The 7,391-nt window shown below is 37.5% G+C and overlaps 1 non-coding gene across 1 annotated transcript; it reads right to left on the bottom strand.

Annotated features, from left to right (window-relative positions):
• Nucleotides 1-1,989: 1,989 nt before the first annotated feature.
• Nucleotides 1,990-2,149, bottom strand: LOC119052723 (U1 spliceosomal RNA). The gene has a single exon (XR_005083181.2). It is a non-coding gene; the product is annotated as a U1 spliceosomal RNA (small nuclear RNA).
• Between the last annotated feature and the right edge of the window lie 5,242 nt (nucleotides 2,150-7,391).

Here is a 7,391-nt window from a genome sequence, read left to right as displayed (position 1 = left end):
CCCTTGCTGCTTCTAAGATTCTCGCCTTATCTTTCATATTGGGTAATGTAATTATGATGTGCTTTGGTGTGTCCCTCCTTGGGTCCAACTTCTTTGGGACTCTGAGCTTCCTGGACTTCCTGGAAGTCTGTTTCCTTTGCCAGATTGGGGAAGTTCTCCTTTATTATTTGTTCAAATAACTTTTACACTTGTTGCTCTTCCTCTTCTCCTTCTGGTACCCCTATGATTCAAATGTTGGAACATTTAAAGATATCCTGGAGGTTCCTGAGCCTCTCCTCAGTTTTTTGAATTCTTGTTTCTTTCTTCTTTTCTGATTGGATGTTTCTTTCTTCCTTCTGGTCCACTCCATTGATTTGAGTCCCAGTTTCCTCCCATCACTATTTCTTTATTTCACTTAGCATTGCCTTCATTTTTTTGTCTAATTTGTGACCAAATTCAACCAATTCTGTGAGCATCCTGATTACCAGTGTTTGGAACTCTGCATCTGATAGGTTGGCTATCTCTTTGTCACTTAGTTGTTTTTTTCTAGAGCTTTGATCTGTTCTTTCATTTGGGCCATTTTTTTTTTGTCTTGATGCATGTGGTACATAGTGAGGGGTGGAGCCTTAGGTGTTCACCAGGCCAGGGTCACACACTTCTCTGTGTGGTGACACTGTATGTGGGGTAGGGGTCAAAGAGGGAACAAAAGTTCCTGCTCAGTTTTGTGCTGACTTTCAGTCACTTCCTGCTTCCCACAAGCAAAGTGAGCCTTCCTAGTGCCGATTCCCATGTGGTTGAGATTGTGTACATTCTAGGACCCTGTGGTCTCTCCAACAAACTCTCCTGTTGGGAGAGGCTGGGAATTTCTTCTGCTACCTCCACCTCCACAGTTGTCTTCAATTAGAGGTTTGAGGATTTATTTCCCTGCACTGGGGCCTTGGGTTGTGTAGTCTGTCCTGCTCCCCAGTTGTTTCTCCTGGTTTATCTATGTGTGAATGTGGGACTGCCCCATCTGCAATCCACCACCTTGCTGGCCCTCCAGCTGCTGCCTTATTGACCAGTTGCAGCCCTGCATGCCTCACTGGGTCTGCCAGCCACTAGGTTCTTCATTGCTGCTTTGCCATGAGTCCCCTCTGCCTGGCTGCCTGTCTCCACCTCTCCTACCAATCTGGATGAATGTGTCTTCTTTAAATCCTTGGTTGTCGGACTTCTATACAGTTTAATTTTCCACCAGTTCTGGTTGTTTTTTTTGTTTTTAAATTGTTGTTGTCCTTCCTTTGGTTGTGTGAGGAGGCACAGTGTGTCTACCTATGCCTTCATCTTGGCCACAAGTCAACATTACCTTTTGTTTCACAAGAAAAATATATAAAAAATTGTGATGTGATGTATTAAGTGTAACAATAGAGTCACATCAATTTTTTGTAGGAACATGATAAAGAATAAGTAACTCTCTTAGAGAATTTGTAGCAGTAGCTAAAGATTAATATATAAAATTGTTCCTGAAGCACAAATAAGATTTAACCATTCTAACACATGTGAGGCAACATCTCATTGTAATTTAATTTGCTATTTTCTTTTGATTAGTGGCATTTCGCATCTTTTTATATATCTATTGGCCATCTGTATGTCCTTTTTGGAGAAGTGTCTATTCAGGTACTTGTCCATTTTTTAACTGGGTTTTCTTTTTTTTTGGTATTGAGTTGTATGAGTCCTTTATATATTTTGGTTATTAACCCCTAGTTAGATTTATCATTGGCAAATATCTTCTTTTCTTCTGTGGATTGTCTTTTCTTCTTGTTGATGGTTTCCTTTGCTGTGTAAAATCATTGTAGTTTGGTGTAGTCCCCATTGTTTATTTTTTCTTTTGTTTCCCTCACCTGAGAAGATATATCCAAAAAAAAATATTACTAAGAGAAATGTCCAAGATTTTGCTGCTTATGTTTTCTTCTAGGAGTTTTATGGTTTGGAATTTTATGGTTTTGAGTCTTTTTTTTTTTTTAGTTTTTTTCTGTGGGGAGAGCACAAACACAGTCCCCCACTACTACAAATTATGCAGTCGAGTTTCCCATATTTGGTGAAATCACAGGAGGCAGCACATCTGGAGTGCAATGGATAAGCCTCATCCTGGGAAATCCACCTTCATGATATGGTACCCTTGCCAGGAAAGTATGGTTTTGAGTCTTATATTTGAGTCTTTAATCCCAAATGCCTGGCTGTTTTAATAATACTAGATGCATGTACAAATACCTTCTTTCATAGTGACACCCATTAAAACTAAGGTCAGTCTTGCTATACACATCTCTCACCACTCTTGCAGGGTCAAGTCCCACCACTGGGAGTTTCACCAGTCTGTCTTGCTTACTCCTAGCATATATCTATCCTCATTACTAGTTTTGTAGAGAGTGTAATATGTCTTAACATACATCTGATCTTTTTTGAAATGTTATAATCAATGACAATGGCTTTGACAATCTTGTAGATGTTAATATTCTTACTAAAAATTCTTAGTATTTCATTTTTATTCTTAATTTTCCCTATAACTAATTGTATTAAAGCAAAATTCTACTTTATTTTTAATAAATATGGATTTCCATTTTATAAACAGATAATCATTAATAGAAAAATTAACTCAAAAGAACTATATATAGCCCTCCTGGTGTGGCTCAGTGGGTTGGGCATAATGCTGCAAAGTGGAAAGGTCATTAGTTCTATTCCAAGTAAGAGCACATGCCTGGATTTTCTGTTCTGTCCCCAGTTGGGCCCAACATGTATGAGAGGCAACCAACTGATGATTCTCTTTCACATTGATGTTTCTCTCCTTCCTTCCCTTACCCTCTCTGTAAAAATAAAATAAAGTTTTAATTATGTAAATAAGTGCAAGTTGTATAATCAAAAATAATGCTAGATGCTTGTGACTGATTTCATTTTGAATATATCAAAGTCTGAAATGTCCAATATAAAAGCCACTAACCATACATGGCTATACCAATTTTAATTAATTAACATTAAATAAATTATTAAACATTCAGCTTCTCAAGTCACAATAGCTACATTATAGGTGGTGAGTAGCCACTAGCCAAATGTGGCTAGACTATGAGCAGTATATACAGAAGATCTCCATCATCACAGAAAATTTATATTGGATAACACTGATCTAATGTTGAAATATATTTATAAGGAAATAATGGACTAAAGACCAGACTAAAGTCCTTTCCATTGTGAAATCCTACCTTCCTTGTCTCAAGGGTAAAATGGATAGACAAATGCTTCATTTTTCTTGTTCTTAAAAGTTAAAATACAAAGAACTAAAAAGAAAAAGAAGTAAATTTTAAATAACCCCAAATTAGGTGATGCTACCTTGATGTAGAAATTTATTTCTGAATAGAGTAATGATTGATTCTTTTAATTTTTTGCTAAGGTACTTTTTCCTTTGACTCTTTCAATAGGTGATAAACTGCTCTTCTGTGGTCCTCACAAAATAAACTACAATTTTACACATTAATATGCTTATTTTTTTCTTTTTTTTAACTTTTTTTATTGATTATGCCATTACATTTGTTCTATTTCCCCTCCTCCATTCCCCTCCACCCTGTACACTCCTCCTCCACCATTCTCCCCCCTTTAGTTCATGAACACGTGTCTCAAGTTCTTTAGATTCTGTATTTCCCCTACTATTCTTATCCTCCCCCCTATCTATTTTCTATCTACTGTCTATGCTACTTATATTCTGTACCTTCTCCCCCCTTCTCCTTCTCCCACTCCCCTGTTGCTAATCCTCCACGTGATCTTCATTTTCTATGGTTCACTCCTGATCTAGCTGTCCTCTTAGTTTGCTTTTGTTTTAGGTGTGGTTGTTGATAACCGTGAATTTGCTGTCCTTTCCCTGTTCAACTTTTTTATCTTCTTTTTCTTAGGTAAGTTCCTTTAACATTTCATATAATAAGGGCTTGGTGATGATGAACTCCTTGAATTTGGTCTTATCTGAGAAGCACTTTATCTGTCCTTCCATTTTAAATGAAAACTTTGCCGGATAGAGCAATCTTGGTTGTAGGTCTTTGGTTTTCATGACTTGGAATACCTCTTTCCAGCCCCTTCTTGCCTGTAAGGTCTCTTTTGAGAAATCTGCTGACAGTCTGATGGGAAGTCCTTTGTAGGTGACTGTCCCCTTATCTCTTGCTGCTTCTAGGATTCTCTCCTTCATTTTAATCTTGGCTAATATAATGATGATGTGCCTTGGTGTGTTTCTTCTTGGGTCCAACTTCTTTGGGACTCTCTGAGCTTCCTGAATTTCCTGGAAGTCTATTTCCTCTGCCAGAATGGGGAAGTTCTCTTATATTATTTGTTCAAATAAGGTTTCCAATCATGACTGTTCCTCTTCCCCTTCTGGTACTCCTATAATTCGAATGTTGGAACGTTTAAAGATGTCCTGGAGTTTCCTAAGCCTCTCCTCATTTTTTTGAATTCTTGTTTCTTCATTCTTTTCTCTTTGGTCATTTTTTCCTTCCTTCTGGTCTACTCCCTTGATTTGAGTCCCAGTCTCCTTTCCATTACTATTGGTTTCCTGTGCATTACCATTCATTTCAATTAGGTTAGCTTTCATATGTTTCTCTAATTTGTGACTAAAATCAACCAGTTCTGTGAGGATCCTGATAACCAATGTTTTGAACTGTGCATCTGAAATTTTGGCTATTTCTTCATGGCTTAGCTTTATCGGCTCTGGGGCTCTGAGTTGTTCTTGAGCCATTTTTCGTCTGTTCGTGCCTTTAAGTATGAGGAGTGGAGCCTTAGTTGTTTACCAGGGCGGGGCCACCCAGGATGCTGGATTGTGACCCTGTATGTGGGGGCGGGGTCAGAGAGGGAGCAATGGTGGTCCTCTCCGCTAGCCCAGTCCATCCCACCACTCGCTCCAGCCTGTTTATCCGAGTGGAATTGTGCAAGCCTGCTGCCCTGCACCGTGCGGTCTCAATGCTCGCCTCTTCACTGGTTTATCTGCCGCAGACAGCCAGCCACGCTTCTTCCCTGTGTCCACCAGTAGCTAGCCTGCACCTGTGATCCGTGCCTTTGGCTGCTTATGCACCACCCGGTAGGGGATCTTTTTGGTCAACCCGCTCCGCTGCTGGCTTCGCCCCTCTTACCAGTTTAGCTGAGCATTTTGTTGTTTTCAGACTCCGTATTGTTGATTTTCTGTGTGTTTTGGTTGTGTTTATTATTGTTAAAAATTTGTTGTTCTTAGATTTGGTTGTGCGCTGACACAAGGTGTTTCTACCTACACCTCCATCTTGGCGGAAGTCCTTAATATGCTTATTAATCAAATAACTATAAAATTTTTTAATTAAAAAATGAGTTAGCAGAAACACAGCCTTTCCACCCAGGGTGGGCAATGTAACACCTTAATAAACAGTAGCTAATTTCATCTATTAGGGAATCCCATCATTTTACAAAAATATTTTCAGTCCCTTTGATGAGCCCAGTGGGAAAATTTTAAGGAAATGAGACCTTCCTGTTTCTTCCACACGTAGATGATTATCCAGCTGCATCTCCAAAATAAGAATGCTGAAAAATTCTTTTAAAAAACGCCTTTCAGCTGAATATCAAATGACATTTGCATGTTTCTAAAACTATGGTTCATGTGGTTCATTATGGAATTATGATGGTTCCCCTGTTTCTGCCTCTAAATACAAATAAGTAAGAGTTCAGTGATTTGAGCCTACAGACTCTCCTTGCAGATTTTTCTTCCTTTACATGATAGCTGGATCATAAGCAAAGAATGTTTTCAAAGAGGATAAATTCAACTCATTTACTTGAGGGCAAAGGTAACTTGTATTTCTAACTGTAAGCGTATGTTTTACTGTTTTATAAGAATGTATTAGTTACTCTTTATTAATATTTTTATCTTTTAGAATGTTTTCTTCTATTTGCATCTAAGAAAAAGTATGTCACAATAATAATGCCATACTTTGCTTAGCAAAAATATATTTTACAGATGTTACTCTTTTATTACACATGCAGGGTGGGGCAAAAGCAGGTTTACAGTTGTTCATGTGGAAAGTAATACAATAACTCATAAACAATAATACAAGAACAAACTGTGTTTTATTGTTCCCCCACCCTGGATAGCTCTAAAGGAGCTTTAGGCAGGCAATCTAGTCTAGTCTATATTCCAGAGAGTGTTGATGAGGCCTGAGCTGGTGACAGCACCAAGGCACATTTTATGGTAACAAGAGAAAACACAGTATCTGAGAGGCAAAAAACAGGTCAAGAAAGTGATTGTGTGCTCTGGCTTTAGCATTATGATCACCATGCTTCCTTCTGGGAGGGGTCAGTTCCTTAGAAAAGTAAACATTTACTCCAGTGTTACATTTAAGATTTTAAAACCCTTGGACACTTTTCGTATAATGTTAAGAAGTACAAAGAAGGATAATAATGTGAGAGCAATCAATTAAAAAATATCAATACTAGGTAATAAAAAAGATAAAACTTTATGAATGAAAGTAAATTAATTTAGACAAAAAATTCCTTAATGTAGAAAAAAGAAGTTTAAAATATGGTGATGCCTATTTGGTATGAGACATTAAAATGTAAATCATCTTCAAATAGAAAACTAAAAATAAACACAAAATTATAGTGCTAAAACATGACAAGTATAAAGCCTAGAAAGAGATGTGGGTCAGAACTAGAAAGATGTTCTGTGATTTAGAAGCTGGTAATTTGAAAGAAAAGTTGGCGTCTGAGAGAGGTGAAAGAGGGAGGGAAGGATAAATATTTTTCAAAAACACTCCTAGACCAGGAATTTATGTGACTCAGGCGTGACACATAACTGAGGTTTCTGATATGAGTCTAAAAAGTTATGACTAATTTCTGTATAATTCTTTTGTGCTATATTTCTGTTTGTGAAAGCTGAACAGTTTTGTCACGAAGTTTTAATATCTGGAAGTTTTTCTCAGGAAATAATAAAAATACATGTTCTTTCATTTCTCTTATTCTGCCACAATTAAGCCCTGGCTTCATTCCTCACCTACTACAGGACTATGAGCAAATTACCCAGCCTCTCTGTCTTGGTTGTCCCATCTGTAAAATGGAAAGACTAATAACATCTATGACAAAAAGTTTTTATAATGATAAAGTGAGACAGTTCAGATGATAAAGTGCCTGGAATATAGTTAAGTTCTCAATAAATAGGAGCCAATTCAATCTATCACTGTCTTTAAAACTACTCAGGTATTTAACCGGAAGAAAGTAGCAATCTGCATAGTTTGTCAAACCATGAAGGGAAAATATAGTCAATGTGACAAACAAAGGTAAACATCAGTATTCATCCATCAACATATGGTTCTGTGGTATGGTTAGTAATGGATTCTATACCTGTGGATTTCAGATGACCAACTGAACAAACACAATCCCCAATAAATGCA

Source organism: Artibeus jamaicensis, unplaced genomic scaffold (assembly GCF_021234435.1).
Source record: "Artibeus jamaicensis isolate MK-2021 breed Jamaican fruit bat unplaced genomic scaffold, CSHL_Jam_final contig_311, whole genome shotgun sequence".
In the NCBI taxonomy this organism is placed as follows: Eukaryota; Metazoa; Chordata; class Mammalia; order Chiroptera; family Phyllostomidae; genus Artibeus; species Artibeus jamaicensis.
The sequence above is the reverse complement of the archived record's forward strand: the minus strand, read 5'-3'. Positions and strand labels throughout refer to the sequence as shown.